This window comes from Vombatus ursinus, unplaced genomic scaffold, assembly GCF_900497805.2.
Source record: "Vombatus ursinus unplaced genomic scaffold, bare-nosed wombat genome assembly UNPS02014779.1, whole genome shotgun sequence".
NCBI classification, from domain to species: domain Eukaryota; kingdom Metazoa; phylum Chordata; class Mammalia; order Diprotodontia; family Vombatidae; genus Vombatus; species Vombatus ursinus.
Genome location: NW_020954557.1, coordinates 3,813,464 through 3,839,133, shown reverse-complemented (window position 1 = coordinate 3,839,133; position 25,670 = coordinate 3,813,464). Strand labels below are relative to the sequence as shown.

The following is a 25,670-nucleotide window of genomic DNA, read 5'->3' as shown; positions in this document are numbered from 1 at the left end:
GTGTGTGTGTGTGTGTGTGTGTGTGTGTGTGTGTGTGTGTGTGTGTGTGTCTTTGCTGGGTTCCCAAGAGTGTTTGTTGGATTGAATCTGATCTTTTCTCTCCCAGGTTTTACTCTCCAGGGAGTTAGGAGTAAACTGGGGTAAGGAAAATTTTACAGTTTTCGAATGAGTAACAGCAGAGGGAATGCAATTCTTTAGGTTTCAGTTAATAAACTTTTTTTTTCTTTCTCTTTTAGTGAAGTCGCAGAACTTTCTCAGGAGATTGTGTAGTTGGGGAAAGTTTAGTGTGTACTTTAAAGTTCTGTTTTGACCTCAGTGGATGCCACTCTAATAGTGAGAAGTGGGTGGTGTTGCTTTCTGAAGCAAATTAGGATGAAAGAGGACCAAAGGCTATTTTAGGGTCTAAATTGTGTAGGATGGAATCCTTCCTGAGCGTCCCCTCTCCTTCCACAAGTAGTAATGCCAATGAGCAAAAATAGATTTGCATAAAGTTCTTTCGGTTGGGAGAAAATCTCTGTGAATGAAGTGTTACACACTTGAGGATGTGTTCTGTAACCTGCTTCCTTTCCACTACAGTGATATTAAAGGGGCACGTCTATATAGCACTTCTTCAAGAATCACAGAGATTTGCAAGTAGTAAAGCTGGTTAAAAAAATACAACAACCTCTATACAAGAGGTCAATGTTGCTAAACTCCTTAAATATGAATCAATAGGATTCACTTTCAGAGAAGGGAGGAGCCAATCATACCTTACACAGAGACACTGTCCAAATACTGATTTCCCTCAAATCAAAATGGAAAGATAAGGACAAGAAAGACTTAAAGTTGCCTCAGAGCACAGAAAAATTAGTTTGATATAGTAATCAAAATTCCCTTCATTTGTATGCTTACACACCTGAGGAATGTTAACAGACTAACACAAAACCCAGCATTTTCACTGGACGGAAAAGATCGAACAGGCATAAGCGGTTATGTTTTATGTGGTCAAGAATTATAGTTTAGTCTTCAGGGGAAAAAAAGGTTGATCATTACAAGCAAGTAAAGGGAAGGGACAAGTTGAGAAACTGCTGCTGCAACATGAACTCTTGTGTTTAGGGCAGTTAGTGCAGGTGACTTTGCATTTCTATAGCTTGACTAGTTTAAGGAAATACAAACTTCTTTTTATAGTTTGATAGTTTCACAGATAGTTCTATCATTTGTGTGCCAGGCATTTCCGACAAGTCAGTTTATCTCTCTTCCTTGACTTTTTTTTTTTTTGTCAGTCATTCACTGTCTGGAAATACCCAACTGGAATGACATTAATTTCATGTGTAGTATGAAGAACTTTGATGTGGAAAGTGAAACCACTGGACTTGATAGTTTTTTTTCACTCATATTTCTTGTAATCTATGTCAAGTTACAACATACCTTCAGTATTTTTACATGTTTACTATTCAAATATTATTAAGATTGAAAGTTAAAATACATCCTCTACCCCAACCCCCTAAATGAGGGTTTTATAATTAAGCCACCCATTGGAACTTGGATTACAATCACATTTTACATTCTGGTTATTAGCTTGTGTTATTAATCACTAGAGTTTTCTATGTTGTGTTAACATTTTGCTTCTTCCCTCTACCTCATGAAAGGTTTGTAACTAGGGTCAGTTGGTATTCTATTTTATTTTTTGTAACTGTTCTTTATTCCCTTTACTTTGTTGCATTAAAAATAGATTTAATTAGCCAATTTATGCTGGCATGTAACTAGCATTGGTGGTTTTTAAATTTTTCTTTCTGTGTAAAGACTTTGCATCTCTACTATCAAAGAAGAGACTTGATTAGTTCTATCTCAGTATCTCATGAGTTATGTAGGGTTTTAATTTGGCAGGCAGGAAAAGAAGCCAGTGAATTTAATTCCTTAAACTGTGGCTCTATTTCTCTGCATCTTTATTTGTAATTTGACAAATTAACCTATTGGATTTTTCAAATCCTGTATTCTTCTGTCTCCATCTAGACCCATGGGATTAGTTTAGTTGTCTGCAAAGTTATCCTAAAGCCTTAGGAGGTAATACTAGTGTTTATCAACACTGGACATCAGATGTATTAATGTTACTTTTAAATTAGCCAATAAGTATTTGAGAGCACTACCCTAGGTGCTGTGGGCAATGAGTCAGGGTGACAACCTCAGCTTTTGAGCTGCTTACAGAGTAACTGGGGAGACAACACAAGCATACACCTGAAACAATTAGAGAGGAAAATCTGACTTCTTCTATATCTACCTGTTAAGAAATGTGATTGGGGCATATGTGTTATGAAACCTATAGTATAGGTAGAAGATTTAGTGGTGGCTGTAGTATTTAGGTTAAGTTTTAGGGGAGAAAGAATTAATTTCCCTAAAGATAGCCTCCCAGATATCATCGAGAGCATTTTATGGGGTGGTACTTGCATTCTGTGAAGTTGATGACCACCATGGTCATATTCTTTTAAGTATTTCTTTTATATGGTAAATGAAAGAAAGTTCTGCAGTTCATCTCTTTGCTGCTCACTTCTGCCCCTCCCCCCTTTTTAAATGTATGTCTGCAGTTTTAACGTGAGGATTGTGGATGAAACATTATAGATAATCTTCATCACTGCTGACAAACTTGCCTAATAATTTATGCCACAGAACTTGGAAGCATGGCAGACTATATAACTTGAGGATGTCACTCCCAGGTTATGTAAGCATTTATTGACTTTTCTTTAGAAGTGTGTGCATGTGTGGGAAATTAATAGGTATTAGGGCTGTGACTCACTCTTATGAGGAAAGCTGGGAGATAAAGGAATGGTTGAGCAGAACCAGGCTGATAATGTCAGAATGAGCTTTTTAGTAAAAATATGCAGCCAAGTAAGAGTTTTGAATGAATGGAGAGAGACAGAATGATGTAGTGGAAAGAAGCAGAGGAATCAAGGAGGTCTGTGTTCTAGTTCTGAGCTCTGACACTATCTAGCTGTGTGATCCTGGGCAAGTCACTTTAACACTCTGGGCCTCTATTTCCTCATCTAAAAAATCATGAAATTTATTATGTGGCACAATGAAAAGATCATTGGATTTTTAATTATGGAAATTCAAATCCTTTCTCTTTTTCTTCCTTGAGATGTGATCTTACACAAAAGACCCTTACTGGGACAAAGTTCCCACACATGAGAACAAGTGGGTTGGACTGGATGATTTCTGATGTATTTTGCAGCTCTAAATCCATGATCCTATGAAGATTCTGTAATCTCTAAGATCTCCACCATATCCATGGTGCTTCGAGGCAACTTGGAGGTTATTCTAGATAGGAAGAACAAACAGGAATAAGCTGACAATTTGTTACTGAATTTAGAAGGGGGAGAGGGGCACAGATCTTCACACTAAATGTAGATGATTTAAACCTGGCAGCAGGTAAAAGAAAGCCAGGAGCAGGGTTTTTTTTTTTAATTTTCCTTAATTAGCTAGGAAAAATTGATGAGGTTAAAGTGGTAGGTGAGAGAGATAAGGGAGAGGGTATTTGGAAGCCAGAGTATCAGTAACAGAGTTAGAGTAGAACAATAGTATTAAATAACCAATGATGCAGGAATGGAGAGGAAGTGATGAATTACACAAATATTATAGTGACATTATACAAACAGCAATATTACCATTTTCTTGATGTGGGGAAAGAAGAAAAATGTGCAGTTAATTCTGAGTCATGTTATCTCTCATATCAGTTTCCTTTTCATTGCCAAAACAAGCAACTCTCTAGTTCAGGCACTTACCATCTTTTGCCTGGAAAGTTGTAATACTCTTCTAATTGGATTCCTTGCCTACATTCTCTTCTGTCATCTACATGTTACTAAGCTGCTCCACAAGCTTCTGGGGCTCCCTCTGTTCTTTTGGATGAAATACAAACTCCTCTGTCTGACATTTAAAGCCCTTCAAAATCTAGCTTTGACCAATCTTTCCAGACTTACTGTCCATCATACTTTCTCATCTACTCTCCAGTATATTGCCTACTGGTTGTTCCCCAGACATGACATTCCATCACCTTCTTCCTGTGTCTTTGCACAGCCATCCTTGGGATGCTATCATTTCTCACTTACTCATAGAATCTCTAACTTCCTTCCAAGATTTGCACAGGTCCCACCTGGTAACAGTGGCCTTTTCTGATTCCCCCAGATGTTATTGCCATCCCCTATGAAATTACTTTGTATTTACTCCGTGTAACTTATTGTTCCTTCTTGGTGTTTCCATTGTTCCCTTCTTCCTCCTCTCCCTTCCTCTGCACCAGGCCCTCTCCCCCAAGGTCCTTGATTTTTATTTTTTTGTCTTTTTATCCTAAGTGACTATCAGTAAACCTAACACATAGAAGGTGTTCAATAAGTGCTTTTTGAATGAAGGATTTCTAATTTGTAAACAATAGCAGTTTTTTGTTCCAATACTTCAGTCATCATGTTGCATTATGCTTCTGAAATGCAGAGAATTTATTTTGTCTCCTGTCACTTATGTACTCAGGTTTTTCTGTTCCATCTTTTACGCTGTATAACTTAGATTTTAGCTTTTAAATATTCCTTGTAGTCCTAGACCTGTGCATTCACTTACTGTTTTTTTTAGTTGCCAGTGCTGTACTGTTTCAAAACCAGGCTTCTTTGCCAAAAAAAATAAAAGTGCACTCATTTTGAGTTAAACAATGATAGTTTGTGGTTGGCTTTTATTTAGGTTAGTAGCTGATTCTATTCATTAAAATAAGCTAATAGGAATTCTTTTTCCTCTCTGTAATTTAATAAATAACACTGATTCAAAAACAAAACCAAGTATTTTAGGGGTATGTATGTATTTGTTTTATTAATTAAAAATCCAGTCATTTCTAAATGTACTATGCCCAATGAGACTGAACACTCCCTTTCAGCAAAGAAATAGTTAAACTGAAACAACTGATTGAGACCCTTTATGACAGTATATGTAACTTCCTGTCTCTATGGTCTCCTCTCCTAACCCTACCAGGAGGAGGAAAACCTATTTTATCTTCCTACCACTGAGATCAAAATTGACCAATCCAATGATACTGAATATGGTTTCCTTTTAGTACTCTTTTCATTTTTCTTACTGAAATCTAATCATATCTATCCCATTCTATATTTATGTTTGATTTTGTGAAAGGTCAGAGCCCTTTCTGTTACATTCTAACCTTGCTATCATCCATTGTATCAGCTGTCTCTGCCTTTGTATCACCTGAAAATTTGTGTACTTATGATATATCTACACATCTATATATATTCAGGTTGTTCAACCAGTTACAAAGTTACTTGCTACCTTTTCTTCCAACCAGCCTATATCTTTTCATTATATCTGTGATGATATCATGAGATACTTTTTTTCTGTTGCTTAGTAGAAATTAGCTGTCTTAGGTTTATCGAAGTTCCTTAATCTAGCAGTCTATTACACAGGAGTGGGAAACCTGTGGCCTTGAGACCACATGTGGCCTTCTAGATCCTTGGGTGTGGTCTTTTGACTGAGTCCAAGTTTTATAGAACAATTCCTTTTAGTAAGGGAATTTGTTCTGTGAAATTTGGATTCAGTCAAAGAGCAGCACTTGAGGACCCAGAGGGCCACATGTGTGGTGGTGAGGCCCCAGATTCCCCACCCTTGGCTAGTAACTGTGAAAAAAGAAAATGAGGTCTGAGGTTAGTTGATATTCTACCCTCAGGAAATCCATGCAGATTTATAGTGATCACCTATTTTCTTTATTTAAATTCTCACAAAATATTTAATAATCTGTTGTCGATTCTTCCCCAAGGTTGGATAGTATGTTCATCAAACTATAATTTGAAGAATTCATCTTCTTCCATTTTTTGAAAATTGGAACATTTGCCCATCTTTAGACTAAACCTCTAGACTTCTCTTTTTTTTCTCCTCTCTGATTTCAGAAAGACTGCCATTCATCAACTAATATTGCAAATAATTTCTCTACTCACTTGTAGAGGCTGGATCTTTACTAATTGAAACACTACTACAATATATCCACATCAATGAATTCTGCAAACCATCACTAGCTGCCTCTTCTCTTAAGATAAAGAAAGAATTCATTAGCTTGGCATTCCAGGCTGTTTGTAAGATGACCCTAACCTATTAAGACTGTCTTTTCTCCTATTACTCCTTGTCTCCAATCAAATGGAGCTAGATTGTATTTCCTGAACATTCCATATGATTTCTGCCTCTTCACCTTTGCTCATGCCATTTCCTCTGTCTTGAATGTTCTCCCCATCTTCATGTAACAAAATTACTTATCCTTTATGACTCTTACCTCAAATGTCATCTTTTCAATGCCATTGGAAGTACTTAATCTTACAATCCAAAAATCTTACAGCTAGAAAGAACCTTATAAGTCATTTAGTTCAACTCCCTTGTTTTAGAAATTAGGAAAATAAAGTCCAGAAGATGAAGTAATTTACCAAGTTACAGAAAGTTCAGATCTGATGACTTCTCATGTCTTTGAATTGCTATAGTACCTTTCTAGGACCACTAATAGGGCACACATCATTACTTTCTTGTCATTATAACTTCTTGTATTACTTATCTCTCTGATTAAATTGTAAACTCCATTGGGGCAAAGACTCATGAGCTACTCAGCTTAATATGTCCCATAGAACCTAATATAGTTTCTTGTATGTGGTAGATGCTATATAAATATTTGTAAAGCAAATGAGTGTCCTCCAATTCAGATAGCTCTTAATTGATCAAGGAATGAGGAGCAGAATTGAATAGAATGTGTTATGCTCATATTATATCTACAGTAGGATATATTATATAGATGTATGCTGTATACATAGTTTCCAAATTAAAAATCATATCCTATCCTAAAATCAGGAACATATGGTCTGATGAAGGATATCCACAAAGCCTTGTAGAAAGTAGGCTCTTTTCTTGATACCTGGATTACCCTGGAAAATCCAGGCTGCATAGTTGCCCTAGACCAGGGGTGGGGAACTTTCAGCCTCAAGGCTAGATGTGGCCTTCTAGGTCCTTGAGTGTGGCCTTTTGACTCAGTCCAAGTTTTACAGAACAAATCCTTTTGGTAAGGGGATTTGTTCTGTGAAGTTTGGATTCAGTCTAAGGGCAGCACTTGAGGACCCAGAGGGGCCCCATCCCTGCCCTAGACCACTACAGCATAGCCATCACAGCTTCCCTGTTAGTTTCAAGCATTTAACAAGCCACTTTGCTCTAGGTTTGCAGGTGTTAATGTCTAAAAGAGAAAGGAGAAAAAGCAAATAATAATCCTGAGGAGAATACTTCTCTAAAACAGTGAAGAGGAACAACATAAATGATTACAATAGACCATAATGCAACCTTATTCTTTTGTAACTTAATATTTTCTTAAAATAAACAGTCTGTTTCCAGATCCATTTCCTGCTTTTCTACCCTACTAGTCCCTCTTGTATTCCCTCCTTTCTTTCATCAAAACTTTCTCTGAGCAAAGTGTCCAGTGAAAACAGCAGTCATCTCATGCGTTTAATGTATCACTAGGAGAATCCGCATTTCAACAGGGGATTAAACTCTAGGAATGAAAGTCTAACCATGGAATTGTAAACACTGGTGGGTCAGATAGAAGAGATCTTCTCAAGGTAGAGGGACATGCTTTTGTTTTTCTGAAATCATATAACCATGAAATTTTGAGCAAATTCTTAATCTTCTCTGGGTGTTTATGCCCTCATTTTCAGTGTTATGGGGTTGGATTACATGTTCTCTTAAGGTCCCCTTCTGGCTCAACTATGCTATGTTTCAGTTATTTTTCTATGGATGTATATGACAGTAGTCAATGTTGACTATATGTGTAATGGTCTTAGGGTTATAAATTTAGAACTGGAAGGGATGGGATGGTACAAGCTATTTTGTCCACCCAGTTATTTTACAGATGAGGAAACTGAGGCTCAGAAAAATTAAGTGACTTCCCCAAGGTTGAATAGGTAGTAAATGACAGAGATCGTCTAAGCCCTACCTTTCCTTTCCCTCTCATTTTTCCTGTGGTATCCATTTTTCCTACCTTGGACCTCTTTCAGAAGTACCTTCCCCACTGTTATATCACTGATTTTTAGAAAGAGTGATAAATCCTAGATCTGTTCATTTAAAGGCTCAGCAGCTTGCCTGGCTTTGTCTGTGTCGTACTTTCATTACTACTTTGGAAGACAGAAAGATGGTGTGTGGCCTTCCAGTAAGAATCATGTTCAGGGGTAGCTAGGTAGTACAGTAGATAGAGCATTGGCCCTGGAGTCAGGAGGACCTGAGTTCAAATCTGGCCTCAGACATATAACACTCCCTAGCTGTGTGACTCTGGGCAAGTCACTTAACCCCAGTTGCCTCACAAAACAAACAATAACAACAACAACAACAAAAAAAAAAAACAAATAAAAAAGAATCATGTTCACATATGCAAAATGTGTCTAATAAGGATTTTTAAAAAATTAGTGGGAGTTAGGAGTTATAGTCTAGGGTGTAAGTAAATTGTAGTATAAGATATAAATAAGTGGAAAGATAGTTTAAAAATCTGTCATTTCTGGAAGGGGCTAACATTGAATAATAGCACCATTGCAAGAATAGCTAAACAGGAGACTAAGGAACTTCAAAAGTTCTTTCATTCATGTTGAGTAAGAATGATGTTGCATTTCTAGATTTCTATACCACTTTAGGGATTACGAAGTGTTTCCTCCTAGTAACCCTGTGAGGCAGGCATTACTAGTACTCTTTTGATTTAGAAATGAGGAAACTGCTGAGAGGTTAAGCACAGTGCCTGGCACATAGTAGGTGCTTAAAAATGCTTGTTGACTGTTGATTAAGTGACTTTAGTCAAATCAAGACTTAGCCAGGGTGACCTAGCTAGTAAGTGACTGAAGCAGAATTTAACCTAAAGTCTTCTGATTTCCAGGCTAGCACCCTTTTAGCCCTATGCTACTCCTTCCACATGGACTTACTAGATGCTAGATGGTCTTCATGAGCTGCTGTAGCCAACAGAGTCCATCCTCTGAAGGCCAGGTTTCTAGTGATTAGTTTTTGGAACTTAAGTAGGCCAGGTCCATACTCAAAGCCTCTGCTGTCACTGACGTCAGGACTCCAGAGTTATTTCTATATCCTGGAGGAGGACTTTAGTGGAAGAGATGACAAAAACCATACTAGTACCAGAGGAGTTGGTTAAAAAATAGTAATGAAAATTGATTTCCCAAAGAAACACTTGCCTGAGGTCTTTAAAAAATTGTTTTGAGAGATCTTGAAAAGAGGATAAACAAACAAACAAACAAACCAACCCACAACATGGAGTGCAGGACTAGAAGTCAAGAAGACCTGAATTCAAATCCTACTTCAGGTACCTACTAACTATATGACCCTGGGTAGGACTTGTATGTCACTTTTTCTATGTTTTGTTGTGCCATTGTAGTACAATTCCATGAATTTATGCAGGCTACCATTATACTTTTAACTATTAGCTTTAAAAAAGTACTATCCAAGTTAAACTGTCATACTTATATTATCAACTGTTCCTTCCCCCACCCACTTTGTAAAACTATGTATGTATTAAGATTATCCTTTCTTGTTGTCCCATTAAAGTTAATAAGGTTTGGGTACTCTATTTGTATGTGCTGTTATACTATCCTTCCACACACACATACATATACACATGTATGTATGTATCCTTTATTAAATTATATTCTAATGGCTCATTGTGGCCTAGCAGTGACTCAGGACTTTCAAAAGCTAAGTCAATAGAGCTTACACTTTTGTCTTGTAAAAATTACCTAACTGGAAAAACTTTGATAATGATTCCAGAGTGTCTAGCAGTGATGCTACCTATCTTCTAAAAGGTAATAGACTCAAGGTAAAGAATGAGACATTCAGTTTTGGACATGATCATTGTGGGAATTTGTTTTACTTAACTATGCATATATTTGTTACAATGGTTTTCTTTTTCTTTTTTTTTAGTTGGGGGAAGATGGGAAGGAGACAAAATTAATCTTTAACTGGAAAAAGTGAAATATAATAAAAATTACATTAAAAACAAGATTTTGAGGACAGGCCTGGTGAAAGACTCAAGTCCAAGGACCTGCGTTACTAAGTTCAGAAAGGCTCATCAACTAATGATTTGCCACTAGATGATGAATGATGTTTGGCCTCAGTCTCTCATGGAGCATTGTGGAGAAGTGACCTTTGACAGTGGAGGGAGTACCAATATTAGTGCAATCCTGAATTTTTTTTTAAAGCAAATTCTGCCAGGGGATAAGTATTTGCCTTCTAGCTTAAATTCTGACCACTCAGAAGTATGCTTTTCTTTATAGAAAATTTGTAAAATATTTAGATTTATACAAACGTTTATCTGTTTGGGTCCATTATTTGTTTTAATAGATGGTCCTCTTTGTTCTCTTACAAATGATACCTTGTCTAATCTTAGTCTTTCAGTAACCGTTTACTGAGTGCCTGTATCAGAAATGTTATTAGTTTGTTAAGCTGCTTAAGGGTAGATACTGTAGAACATTTTATCTTTGTATCATCAGTACCTAGCACCATGTCTTTTACAATCTGTCCTTAATGCTTTTTGAATTGAGTGCCTACTCTACCTTCTAAAAAACTTCCTGTCCTTTAAGACTCACTCGGCTGAAATCCCACTTTCTCCAAGATATTGTGCTGTTAACCCCCATCAAAAACGATTTGCTTCCTCTGACCTCATATGTTTCTTTGTCTCTCTTGTGTGCTTATATTTTTGAATTTTCATTATTGTATGGTTGTGATATATTTTTATGTTATATTTCCTCCTCCCCCCAACCCCTCCCCTCAGACTGAAATTAATTTGTTAAAATATAAATAGTTGTCAGGATGGGAGAGGGTATATGGGGAAGGAAGGGTTAATGTCATTCCACTTTGATTACAAAGGTATTAAACAAAGACAAGAACCATGGGGAAATGATAGTGCCAGACACCTGGGGTGAATGAAATAGGTGTAGTCCAGTATTTTTCCCATTAGACTAAGTCAGGAGACCTGAGAGCAAGGACCATTTCTTAATTATCTTTGTAAAAATCCCAGCATGTTACTTTTAGGATTTTAGAGTGGGAAGGAACCTCAGCAATTTAGTTCAACTTTTTCGTTTTGTACAGGAAAAAATTGAGTCTCAGGTTAAATGAGCTGAGATCACACAACTTGTTAAGTGCCAAAATGGAACCTAGAGCCTAGGGCTCCTGACTCTGGGGGCAGGGATCTTTCTCTTAGCCAATATTACTTAGTATTAACCTGCCTATTATTACGGATACTTAAAGGAATAATGGAAATGAGATTATTTAATTCCATTTAGTTGTGCTACTAGGTAGAAATAACCTCTGCTTTTCTTCTTGTTCTCTGCTAATTGCACTTAATTTCCTTTTCGATAAAATCAAGATCATAGGCTTATAAATCTCAAGCTGGAAGGGAACATCTAGTCTGTCTTCCTCAGGGTCATTTAGTCCCATCCCCTCCTTTTACAGATGAGGAATTTGAAGCCCAGTGAAATTAATTGACTTACCCAGGGTCACAACAGGTAAGCAAGGGGAAAGTCTAGGATCAGAATGAGGATGGTAACACTTGTACCATTGATTCCACAGGATTATAAAGAAAGTATTTTGCCAAAGTGTAGCTCCTATCATTGTGACCTAATAATCACCTATATGACTTTCTCATCATTTTGCCCTTTTATTTGGTAGTTCCAGCCAGTGACACTGAATAGATGATCACAACTTCACATGTTCATTCTTTGAAGGGACCATGCCACATAGTATGCTTTCCAGGAATGCATTTCATTGGCACACCAGGAACGGCTTTCATTCCTGTTTGTCTGTGGGGGTTGGGCACCTCCCGGTAGTTGAAATACTTTACAGCATGTGAACTTACATTCTGTCTTTTTGCCAAGGAATTCAAGGCAGGTCTTAAAGTTTTGTTCTCCCTAATGATACTTCTTAGTGAGAGAGAAATTTTAGGATGAAATGAAGAGGGAAGGAAATGAGGGCACAAAAAAAAGACGATGTCAGAACTAGGTTTACTAACAATGTAAGTCTAACATTTTGTCCATTAGACTGACTTTAATTACCTCAGGTCAAATCAAATCAAGTTTCTTTTTCTTTTTGGAGGCGATCTGGGTTAAGCCATTTGCCCAGGGTCACACAGTTAGTAAGTATCTGAAGTTAGATTTGAACTCAGGTCCTTCTGACTCCAGAGTCAGTGCTCTATCCACTGTGTCACCTGGCTGCCCCTCAAGTCAACTTTCTTAAGTGTTCATTATATGCCAGTCACTGTAATAAGCTCTGGGGATACAAATACAAACAAAAAAGAAAGATCTGTCTTCAGGGAGCTTACATTCTAATGGAGAAAAGAAAGGGAGTTGAAAAATTGAAAAAAAAAAGAGGTGGGGGTGGATGGGAATGAAAGGTGGCTGGTCTGAGCTCTTCTTCAAGATGGAAGTTCCAGGAAAAACTTACCAATGGGAAAGGGGTTTCCAGGGGCATTGGGAGAAGGCATTACTAATTCCCCATTATTCTTGTCATTATTTTATACTGCTTTGTCATCAAAGGGGAATGACATTAACCTATTTTTTCTTATTTTCATGTAAATAAATGAATTTCAGTGCATAAAATATTAAAACTTTGGCTTCTTTGTCCATTAGTTTTTAAGGTCTCCTCATATTATTAGAAGTGGCATGCATTTTGTTCTGATTATGCTTTTTTTGGCCTATTATTATTTCATAAAGATATTTTCATGTTTCTTGATAGTACTTGTAATGGTAATTCTTAATTGCATTATATCACCTTATTACATTAGAGTACCCCAATTGATTTGTCCATTCCTCTATCTTGCTTCCAGTTTTTTTCAATTAAAAATAATGTTGTTATAAAATCTTTGAATAGAGAGCTTTAAAAAAGAAAAAGCCCAACACTCGTAGTATATTTCTAACAGTGGATTATTGAGCACCTAGATGGCACAGTACATCAAGTGCTGGGGCCTGAAGTCAGGAAGTTCTGAGTTCAAATTTGGCCTAAGATACTTAAGAATAATGTGATCCTGGGCAAGTCATCTAACCTTTGTTTCTCTCATTTTTCTCAAATATAAAATGGAATGATAATAGAACTTACGTTGTTGTGAGGATCAAATGAGATAATATTTTGTAAAGCACTACTTAGCACAATGCCTACCACATTGTAGGCAGTATACAAATGCCAGCGATGATGATGTTTATGATTATTTATGCAACTTTTACTACAGATTGTCAGATTGCAAACTACTAGAATCTTTCTAGAAAGCAATTCTTCCTGCAATGAATACATTTATTTCTTAGAAATACCACCAGCATTGAGTTTTATAGCTTTTAATTTTGCCAAATTAATAAGGTATTATCTCAAAGTTGTTTTAATTTTCAAGCAATTATTAATAATTTGTATTTTTCTCTTGTGCAAATTTGTTTATTTTTATACTTTGACTAACTAGACTGGCAGTTACCTTTTAAAATTTCAACAGCTCCATCTATATTTTAGTTCTCAAGTTTTATCTGTCATGTTTGACATTAACTCTTTTAAGTTTTGTGGTTTAAAAAGTCCAGATGGAGGGTATCTAGGTGGCGCAGTGGATAGAGATCTGGCCTTGGAGTTAGGAGGATCTGAGTTCAAATCCAGCCTCAGACACTTGCACTTACTAGCTATGTGACCCTGGGCAAGTCACTTAACTCCAATTGCCTCACCAAAAAGCAATAGATAAATAAATAAAAAGTCCAAATGGTCTATGAATATGAGTTGCATTTATTCTTGGGTTGTCAGGCATGAAGTAAATCTTACTGTGTTTCAGTGTCCACTTGCTACATGTAGGGGAAAAGAACTCTATTGAACCTTGGATGTAAATCCACCCTTCTTTTGGTATTCATTATAGCATTTAGAACTAGAAGGGGCTTTCCAGATTATGTACTTTAACCTTCCCTCACTTGAGGAAACAGATACCCATCCAAACAGGTTAGGTGATTTGCCCACGGTCATGCAGGTAGTTAGAAAAAGAGCTGGCCCTTAAACTGAGGTTTTTTGTATTTAGCTTGATTTCATGGAGAATTTTAATTTTTAATGAGCTCAGTCTTGAATAAACTAAACCAGAATCAGCAATTTCTATTAGGGCAGAGAAGAAGGAAGTAAAGAGGAGGTTGGAATGCTATGTGTACCGGTCCTCTGATTTCATTTGCATTGATAATTTTGACTTGGTACCTTCCATTTGGGTTTGAGGAAGGTTGGATCGCATATGGCAACCAAGCAATACAGAACAGAATGGAAGAGTCCATGGAGAAGGGCAAGTACATAAAAAATGTGGTTTTGGTGGTAGCAGTTGAGTAGTGTGGTCAGGGCCTGGAGTTGACTGACAGAACATCTTGACATACTACATGTTGGCACATAGAGCTGAGGGTAATTGACTCTTGTTCCAAACTTCTTGCTTCAAAGAATAAAGCAGTAAGGAATTAGACAATGTGATGTAATGGAAATAAAAGTGCTAAGGACTTTGTTCAGTTACAGGTTGAGCTAGAGGGCCTCAGAGTTTCTATCCAACTGTGATTTTATGTCTGGGATTTAGAGTCTGGCTCTGCAGTTTCTTATTATCTATGTGATATTGGGCAAGTCACTTTCTCTTTCTGCAGTTCAGTGGCCTCATCTGTAAACTGAGCCAGGTTCAATTAAGTGATCTTTATCATTCCTTCCAGCTCTAAATCCTGTGATCCTATGAAATCATTCCTGAATTCAGGATTTAAAAGTGTTTCAAGGGTGTGTCTGTTCTGGACACTTCCTTTGAAAGGTTTAGGAGTAAGCATAGAGCTGATTGCTTTTGATTCAGGCATCTTCCTTTTTGATTAGTGAGACACAAGGTCTCTGATGGTCTTGGTGCTTTTGTCAGAAGTCCGTAGCTGATTCGGAAAGCAATTTTCCTCTCTCTCTGATCCAAAATAAATATCAGGAAGCACTATTATGGATGGAGGACAAGAAACCATTCACGTGGGTTCAAGTTATGTCCTGCTAGTGAAGGTTAATGCAGGTCAGAAACCTTTGAGTGGGCCTCCTGCAGGCATTTTATTAAATCAGTCAAGTAACTGAACTTCTAGAGATAGAAATATAAACAAACGTACTCCACATGATTGGATGCTGATGGAAAGTATGGGAAAGCTTGCCAACTGTATCTGACCTGTTTAGAAGATAACTCTAAAGGGAAGCACCCTGGATATTAGACCTGCTTTGGAAAAGGCATTGTGTTCTTGATGAAACATACTGCAACCACATCATTGTATATGTCTGAAGGAGGATTCATGCTGGGGAGTGGTTAGAGCAGTATACACTGATTTCTATCTACTATTTTTATCTCATAATGAGCCTTTGCTTCATGTTATTCCTTTTGCCTAGGATGCCTTCCTTAGTCCTCTTGATTCTTGAAAGCCCAATTCAAATGCTACTGTAATCTCCTCAAGCGCTTCCTTGACTTCTCTGTCCCTTTATTTAGTAATAACCTTTCTCAAACCTCACATAACTTTGTGTTATGCCTTGCTAATGTACCTATCATGTGATGTGTTTGATTCTGGGAACCACAATTTAAGAAAGTTGTTGATAAGCTGGAGGGTATGTGGAGGAAGACAACAAGCAATGTTTAAATCATCTACTATATTCATGAGGGCCTGTTCTAAGCCTTGGGATAAAAAGACAGATGTGAGAGGGTTCCTACATTTTAAGGGGGGGGGGACATTCATACATAAAAATATGCATGATATATGCAAAATGAATATGAACTTGTTTTAGGTACTCACAAATATTAACAATTGGGTGAATTTTGAAAGGTGAATGAGTTGAGTCTTGAAGGAAACAAGGGGTTCTGAGAGGAATGGGGAACAGCCAGTACAAAGACACAGAGATGAAGATGGAGTGCTGTATGTGAGGAACATTAGCACGGCTGAGCATGGCTCTGTTGCAGAGTGTGTGGAGGGGAGCAAAGTGTAAGAAGCCGAGGAAGGGATCAGGTTGTTGGAAACATTTAAATGTCCAAATGAAAGGTTTATATTTGATCCTAGAGGTAATAGGGAGCCACTGGAGTTCATTGCCCATGGGTAGAGCTAGGTGGTGAAATGGATAGTGTCAGGCCTAGGACTCATTTTTCTGAGTTCAAATCTGGCCTCAGATACATACTATCAATATGACCCTGGACAAGTCATTTAACCCTGTTTGCCTTAGTTCCTTATCTGTAAAATGAGTTGGAGAAGGAAATGGCAAACTGCTCCAGTATCATTACCTAGAAAACCCCAAATGGGGTGACAAATTAGACACAACTGGAAATGACTGAACAACAACAAGTGGTTCATTGAGTGATATAGTCAGATCTATGCCTCAGGAAAATCACTGTGGCAGCTGTATGGAGGATGCTTTGGCTTGAGAAATCTGGGGTTGAGACACTAAATAAGAGGCTATTGAAATGGTCCAGGTGAGAGAGTGTCTGAATTAATGTGGTGGCTGTGTGAGTGGTGTGAAAATTACGTTTAACCAGAAATGTCACAGAGACAGAAACAACAAGATTTGACAACAGATTGGATACATGGATTAAAGGAGAGTGAGGAGTCAAGAATGACATTGAAATTTCAAAGCTTTTGACTGAAAAAATGGCAATGTTGAGGTTTAGGGGGACTGGGACCCTGAAATAGTGATGCAGGTCCTGCCTTGAGTGAATTCAACTCAAACCTTCTTTCAGCCAAAGACAAAGTTTATAAGAATACAGTTGGGGTAGGCAAGATTTTAGGAATTTCAGCATTGTCCAGACTCAGTAAGGAATCTGAGCATTTGTAATGCTTGTATGGACAAGCAGGCCAGATTGAATCTGAGCACTTTAATGGAGGCAAGATGGGCCTTCTATACAGTGATCTAGGAGTAGCCAAGTAGTTTGGGAACAAAGAAGGGGTCTAGATGGAATTAAGGGTGGGAAGTGGCCAGTGTGTCCATTGGGGTGTCCATGGAGGTAACAGACAATGAAGGGCTAGACTAGGTTAGAGGTAACAGAGAATTGGGAGATTGGGAGTAGGCCACAATGAAAGGCCAGTTGAGAGGATTTCTAGGATGGGTTGACCTTAGGTGAGTGCTTGAGACCTGACCATGTGGGAAAGTCCAGGGCTTTTCCTTTTTGGGGTCCAGATCCCAAAGTCATAGTCTTTTCCTTTTAGGGGTTCAGATCCCATCCCCATCGTTAGTACCCTCACTTTTCCTCTGGTTTACTTCTCACAAACAAGGTATTCTTCAACTTTTCTGCCTCTACTTCTGATTGGTTGCTTTTTCCCAGTATCTCCAATTTAAGGAGGATTCCCAGGCCACACATCTTATCTCTGGACTTTCTCTGTCATGCCTCTGTATTGGCATCTCTTTTTCCCTCAACCCCTATCCCTACCCCCCTTTTCAGTTTCCTTTTATGTATTGTCACCCCCTACTAGAATGTAAGCTCTTTGAGGACAGGAAATGCCTTTTTACTTGTATGTGTATTCCCAGTGTTTAGTACAGTGCTTGGCGCATAAGTAAATGCTTAATAAGTGTGGGGCCTGGAATTTAACAAATGGCAAAGCAGAGGCAATTATTCAAGCAAGATGTCCTGTTTTAGCAGAGGAATGCAACCTGGTAATGGGGAGATATAGGCTTGCCTCCATTTTGTGCATAAAGACCAGGAGTGAGAGCTGGCTGGAAGGTTTTAATCTCTAGAAGGGTATATTCCTTCTGATTGTCCTGACAGCACATCTTTGGGAACTCCTCTAGCAATCCTGATGGGTGGATATTTTAATGAGAAGTAGGACGAGTTCACAAGCTCTTCCCTCATTGAGGGGTAGAGTGGGTGGAATGATCAGGTGAGCTGATCCCTACCACTTTACTACAGCTAAGGAAAATGGCTTTCAAATGTAACTGACTTTCCCCTTTCTGGCACTTAAGAAATGGAACTTTAGCTGGTTTATGAAACCCAGCAAGTTATTCTCTTGTTTAATTGGTCCAGTTTCTTTCAGTATGTGATGTCTTGGCTATTGGGCCAGTCTCTTGACAGACTGAGTCAAGCAAGGTTGATCCTTAGGGTTTCTGCTTCTAATGGCTCAGGTGGTTTCTGTTACTCTGGTTGCTGAAGGAACCTCTGACTTTTCCAACCTTTTATTCAATCAATAAACATTTATTGCCTACTATGCACAAGGAACTGTGTTAAATGCTAGGGATACAAAAAGAGACAAATAATAGTCCTTGCCCTCAAGGAGCTCACAATCTAATGATGGAAAGGTTCATTCCTGATTCATTCCATAAGTACAACATTACTCAAATCCATTCCTTTCTCTGCTCACATAGCTACCACCTTAATGTTGGACTCCTTCACCTCTTACCTAGATTATTGAAACTACCCACTAATTGGCCTCCCTGACTCAAGTCTCTCCCCACTCCAGTCCATCCTACATATTGCTACCAAAGTAATTTTCATTAAGTTCAGATCTGGTCATATGACTCTGGCCCTACTCAACCAACTCTAGAGGTTCCCTATTACTTCTTGGATAAAATATAAACTCCTTTTTAGCTTTTAAAGCCCTATACAATCTGGTCCCAACCAGCCCCATTGGACATTATTTTCCCTCTTACTCTCTGTGACTCACCTAAACTGGAACGCCTTTGCATTGGCCATCCCTCATACCAGAAATGCACTCCCTCTTTATTTTGCCTCATAGAATTACTCTCTTACTTTAAGGTATACTTCAGGTACCATCTTCTGCATTAAACCTTTCCTAATTTTCCATCTTCCCCCAACTGCTAGTTCCTTCCTCCCAAACTATTTATTTGGCTGCTCTGTACATATTTAAACATATTCAATTTATGTTTATGCTAAGTGTGTTTTTATATATACTTTTTGACTCCCCCATTATATATAAGTTCACTGGGAGTAAGGGATAGTTTGATTCTTTCTGCTTGTATCTCCAGTGCCAAATACATTGTAGGTGCTTAATCAATACTTGTTCACTGATAGTTTCAGTTCATCCAGAATATTTGCAGGCATTACAACTTGGATCCTTTAATTTTTATATGTGTTATCTATTTTACTAGACCAGTTTACTTCTGTCCTTTCTTCCCCTATGGTGAATTTAATGGTGGTAGGTCAGGTGCCATCAAGATTAGGATCCATAAATATAAATAATTGCTATTAATTTGCAGACTACTCTACTTATTTCTTTTGTTGTCAGCTAGGTTCATTGTGCTTCAGGCAGTGGTTGGTGGGCTGTATTCCAGAGTTCATCTGATTTGTTAAGATGCAACACATGGCTCAGTTCTAAGCCTTGGTTCAAAATTTAGAGTTCAGGGATAATGAATTGAGGGAAGAGAAAGATGAGGTGGAAAGTCAGATGCAAATAAACCTACCCCAATGAAATTAAAAGTTGCTTGTGTTGTCAGTAATACAGGAACTTTCCACAGACAACAACCAGTATCTTGTTAGTATGAATGGGAAAGGACAGCTTTTCAAAATTCAACAGAATTGTTAGATTCAGTGTTGACCCCAGTTTAACTTTGTTTAATGGATTCCTGTTTATAGGTTTTCATTTTGACCAATTTTCTTCTGTTCTGGTTCTCTTTAACTATTCTCTCCCAACCTTCTCCCCCTCCCCCGCTTTTTTATTCAGAACGTTGGATTCTCTGTAGTTATTAGAAACATACAACTTTGTTCATCTGGCTATTGGTGCTGAGCAGAAAAATTTGACCTCCTTTCCTTATGACTCTTTTCCTCATATTAGTGGAATTCATTAAATTTACCTTTTTGAAAAAAAGTAATTTTATTTTCAGTTCTGAATTCTCTCTTTCCTTTCTCCTCTCCTTTATCCACTAAGAAGGTAAGAAAAGCAAAACCCATTTTATATGTGTGTGTGTGTGTGTGTGTGTGTATGTCTGTATTTAGTCATGTAAAACAAATCTCTGCATTAGCCATGTCAAAAAAAAAAAGAAAGAAAAAAGAAAGGATTTCAATCTGTACTCTGAGCCTATCAGCTCCCTATTTGGTGGTGGGTAGCATAATTTATCTCTAGTCCTTTGGAATTGTGATTGATCATTGTTCAAACTTACCTTTTACTGACTGATAAAATGGTCATAAGGACGAGTCTTGATTCAATTAATTTTCTTCAGCTGTTCTACTTTGAAATGATTTTTAACAAATCAATAGTAGATCTATTTTGCATTTTTAAACCATCTTCATCTTGGGATTTCAAAGCTCTTTGTAAGCATGGCACATAGCTTTTTGATGACTGATTGAAAGGTACCATAAAAATCCAAGGAAATAAATAAAACGGGAAACATTTTACATTGGAAAGAACAGAGGAACAGAGCTCAAGGTCATACAGTTTGTGAGAATGTTAATCTAGTTCTAAATTCAGCACTTTGTTGTTGATTTTATGCAGTTTAAAGTCTGAATCCTTAGATACACTTGTATAGTTTATTATTTTTAATTATATAATAACACCACATTTTTAGGTGGCTACTTACTATGCAACCTCAGCTATTTAGAACATGACCAAGAACAAGAAAAAGAATTAAAAAACACCCTCTGAGTAGACTAAATAGATGGCAGAGAAATCCATGTACTGTAAAATAGTTCATGTGTTCTATTTAAAGTAGAGTTCTCCAGGTCCTCACTGAGATATTATACTTATTTTTAGACTCAATTCTAATAACTTTGCTTATTCATTCTAGCTTTAGTAGATTAGAATGACCAAAGTGAGAGGCAGATAACCATCTGGAGGCTTGGTATCAGTAAGAAGTAAATGCAGAAAACCTTATGGTGAAAAAAGATCCAGGAAAATTGTTAAATACACCCATACCCACACCCACACACACACATATATATACATTATATATATGCTTATACACACATATGTGTATATATATACATGTATATGCATATGTTTATATATACACATAAATGTATATATATGTGTATATGTATATATATATACATCTATGTGTATACACACACACACTCTTTTCATCCAGTTTGAGGCTACTTAATGTATGAGTAAACAGTTTTATACCACATAGCCCTAGATGACATTTCTACGTAGTGTAAAAAAGTGCTTAAAATAATGACCCTGCATCATCAGTAAGAGATTAAATGTTGTTGAGGAGAAGGAAATGGCAAACTATTCCAGTATCTTTGCCAAGAAAATCCCACAGACAGTATTGGCATGATATGGTTCATGGGGTCACAAAGAGTTGGACACAGCTGAATGAACACAACAACACACTTTGTTAAAGATGGCAGGGAAGTACAGTTTCCTCATCTATAAAATAGGAATAATAATAGCACCTACCTCCAGGGATTTTTGTGAGGATAAAATAAGATTATGTTTGTAAAGTGCTTTGTAATCTTAAAGTGATTCTAGGTTTATATCCCCAAGACATTTGGAAAAAAAGGGAAAAGGACCTATTCGTACAAAAATATTTATAGCAGTTCTTTTTGTGGTGGCTAAGAATTGGACATTCCCCATCAATTGGGGAATGGCTGAACAAGCTATGGTATATGATTGTGATGGAATATTGTTGTGCTACAAGAAATGACTAGCAGGGTGATTTCAGAAAAATCTGGAAAGACTTACATGCACTGATGCAAAATGAAGTGAACAGAACCAGGAGAACATTGTACACGGTAACAACAATACTGTAAGATGAAGAACTGTGAATGACTCAGCTATTCTCAGCAATACAATGATCCTAGACAATCCCAAAGGACTAATGATCAAGCATACTATCCGCCTCCAGAGGAAGAACTGATATTGTTTGAAATACAGACTGAAGCATGCTATTTTTACTTTCTTTCATTCTTTTTCTTTTATTTGAGTCTTCTTATACATAATGACTAATATGGAAATGTTTTATGTGATTGCATATTTTTAACCTATAACTGATTGCTTACTCTCTCAGGGAAGGGAGGGAAGGATAGAATTTGAAACTTAAAACTTAAAAAGTTTAAAAATGGTTTTAATGTGTAATTAGGAAAAACAAAATATATTAAATTAAAAAATCTTAAAGTGATACATAAATGCTAGCTATGATGAGATGATATAGTAACCATAGCCTCAAAACTCATTGGTATGAGACTCTCTTCTCATTGATAGAGATTCCTGCCCCATGCCTGTGTGAGGTGATGGGTAGAGTTGGCAAGAGAGAGGAGAGATCTGATCTCTTCACTTTTTTCAGTCTTTTCAGAGTTCTTCTGGCTTGTAGCTTCAAGAAAGAAGATGAGTGATGCCAACTTCTCTTCAGGTTTCTGAAGAAGCCAACACACCATCATGTCCCTAACCCTAGCTTGCTGTACTAGAAACTTTGAGGAATTTCCTTTTGGATGAAACCTGGGCTCTTCCTCTTGGTTGAGCTGAGTTACCTTGTTCAGAATGGAAGAGGTCCTTCAGTCTGTATTGTCTAATATATATTCTCCTATGTATACTTTCTTTCTTACCTGTTTTGCTATCTGCTTGGGTAAAAGAGTTTCTTTGCTGTTTGCTATGTGTGCTCATTGAGGAACTGGTATTTGGTGGGAAATCAAACCCTGGATTGTGTGTGAGTGTGTGTGTGTGTGTGTAAAAGTATCAAAAAAGCCTCATTACAATTTAATTTTTCTATCCAAAATGATTTTTTTTAAAAAGTGCATGAGCTTCAGTTATCTGTTAAAGCACTATAAGTGAAATCTCTCATTGCCTGATAATGCTGAATGAGTGAGATTACTACTCTCCTTTCTTTTTCTTCTCCCCTTCTCCCTCTCTCCCCTTTCTTCTACCTTTTGATGCCTTTTTTAAAGACTGCTAATCTTAAAATTATAGGTGGAAGGGATCTTAGAAACAGTAGAGTCCAACTTTTATCTTACAGATGACAAAAAGTGAGGCCCATTGAGGTAGAGTGATGCTCAAGTTAGCTAATTTAGTGGCTAAATTAGGACTGGAACCCTCATGTCCTCTCTAGTCTGGTACTTTTCCTACAAAATGGCAACAAATTTTTTGTTTTTATTTTTTGGGGGGTGACATTTAGTAAGTTGACTGAAAATTCATTTTATTTCTTGTTGGTCAGCTTCCAGGGCAGCCTTAGGAAGAGTATTCATCAGATGTGGCTTTTCCCCTTCAGATCAAATCTCAACATGCTGTACATTCTGATATTAGAGGAAAAAATCCTTAGAGTTTTCCATCCGCCCTTCCTTTGAAATTGGTGCATGATTTCTCATGCACATACTGAAGTTTCTCTTATTGCCTATTTAAATCAAACCCTTATGGAATGTTAGCAGGCCTTTGAAAGAAGAAAAGAAAAAAAAACTAAAAAAAGAGATGAGGCAGTATGGTACAGTAGATAGCTCCCTGGATTTGTCAATACAAGACATAGCTTTGTCATAATCAACCTATGTGACCTTGGACAAATCACTTAACCTCTTTAGGCCTCAATTCCCTAATATGTAAAATAAAGGGCTTGGAATAAATGATCTCTTAGGGCCCCTTCAGCTCTAAATCATATGAGGAAGGGGAAAAATTCTCATGACTGTGTTCATTATAATAAAAAAGGAGAGGAGGAGTAAAACTTTGCCCAATATCTTAGCCTCAGTGTAGGAAATGAACTTTTATTTTACTTTATGGAATTGTTACATTGTATTTGGGCAGTTTTGAATATTGCTTTTGTACACTTTCTAATAGAATTTTTTTTACGGCAATTGGGGTTAAGTGACTTGCCCAGGGTCACACAGCTAGTAAGTGTCAAGTGTTTAGTCTGAGGCCGGATTTGAACTCAGGTCCTCCTGACTTCTGGGCCGGTGCTCTATCCACTGTGCCACCTAGCTGCCCCTCTAATAGAATTTTTGTTAAGGAAAAGTGATGTATTATGAATTTGAAACATTTCATTAAAACCTTTCAAAAGTTATAAATTTTAATTATAGTCATAGTCATCCTTTAAAACTAAGGCTAATTGGTGTGATGTCGTTTGAAAATCTTTGTCTAGCTTATTTAACTATTTGACAGACATAATTCATATATATATATTATATATATATAGATATATACACATTCATACATACATACATGCAGTTAATTGCTAGTTGGGTAGGGAAGGACAGGGATAGAGACTGAATTTGTGATTTCATTGGTACTGGGAACTTCTAGGTAAGGTAACTCTCTACCAATGCAAATTGGTACCTTTTCTGCAACTTATGGCTTTAGGAAGCTGATTAGAGCACCAAATGACTAATTAGAACTGTTAAGTGACTTGACCAGGGTCAGAGGTGGTACCTCAGATTTTTCTGGTTTTGAGGCCAATACTTTATCCACTATCCCATTTTGCCCCCATGTAAGGCAGTGATTTATTTATATGTTTTGGGAGGCAGTGTGTATCTGTGGACTTGTAGTCATAGAGACCTGTGTTCAGTTTCTGCCTCTGATACTTACATAGCTGTGTGGTCATGGGTAAGTTGTTGGATCTTTCTGAGCCTCAGCCCCCCTGATCTATTAAATGAGAATAATAATATCTGTGGGTTATTGTGAGGTTGAAACGAGATATCTGTAAGGGTTTTGTGTACATTAAAGTAGTATATAAATGTCAGTTAATCATTTATTTTGTTGCACATTTAGCTCACTTATATCAGATTTATATCAAACAGAAATGGATCCCTGCTGAGCACACTTAGAAAACCACAAATTATTATTATCCATACTATATTGTATTTTTATTTATTTTGTTAAACATTTCCCAATTACATTATAATCTGGTTCAGGCCACATTGAGAGTTCACCTCTAGATTATGTGATCAAGGTAGACAAGATCCATGAATATAAAATCTAGTTTGTTTTATATTCTGGTGATCCTCTTTATATCAAACAAGCAGAAAAACTAGTCCTCCAGATCACAGCCCTATCATTACTTTATCAGGCAGGTGAATTGTGGAAGACTTTTATTAACTTTGAAGTTCTAAGGTCTTGTTGTAGCACATAGACATGGCTTGAGTCTGAAATATTGGCGCATATCTGTGGTAATAGAGTTGATGTGAAGTTCTCATTTACTTTTATACTCTTGGTTGCACACTCTTTCTCTTCATGTAATTTCTGCTTCAGCCTTTCCACTCCTTCAAAAAGCAGTTGGAGCATATCCAAGGAGATGGAAAGGCATGGCAAAAATGGGTAAGTTAGCATAAAGGGTCCTGGGCTTCTTCTGCAGATAAATGAATGAAACATGATGTCCAAGGCTGCCAAAGATAGGACATGTCCAAAGTAGGACAAACCTGTAATCCCTGTCATTTTCAGTAAGCATTTATGAAGCTCCTACTATGTATGTCCCAGGCACTGTGCCTAATACTCTGCCTATCATCTTTTTTTTGTGGACCACTATACTTCTCACTTGGCCCCAGATTTAGTCTTAATTAGATTGTGAGCTCCTCGAGGGCAGGGACTGTCTTTTGCCTCGTTTTTGTATCTCCAGTGCTTAGCATAGTGCCTGGTATGTAGTAGAGATGCTTGATGAGTTTTTGTTGACTATTGACTATTTTCTTCTGATAAAATACTGTTAAACATTGTGGATAAGCCCTCATCTCTGGCCCCTCAAGGCCTTGGCTGATCTTCCATTCTTCTGCTCTCTGGCTCTGTCCTTTGACTAGTTTTTGTCTCTATTCCTTTATT

At 37.3% G+C, this 25,670-nt stretch overlaps 1 protein-coding gene across 7 annotated transcripts in view; it reads left to right on the top strand.

Annotated features, from left to right (window-relative positions):
• Positions 1-25,670, top strand: part of LOC114045814 (glycerol-3-phosphate dehydrogenase, mitochondrial) — a 197,641-nt gene that overhangs the window by 1,632 nt on the left and 170,339 nt on the right. Inside the window, exon 1 of one of the 7 annotated variants that reach the window (XM_027865999.1) lies at positions 119-140. The exons of the other annotated variants lie outside the window; for them this stretch is intronic. The gene's annotated coding sequence lies outside the window, so the exon portion shown is untranslated. Of the gene's footprint in view, positions 1-118; positions 141-25,670 lie in introns of those variants that run through there. 7 annotated transcript variants of the gene reach the window in all.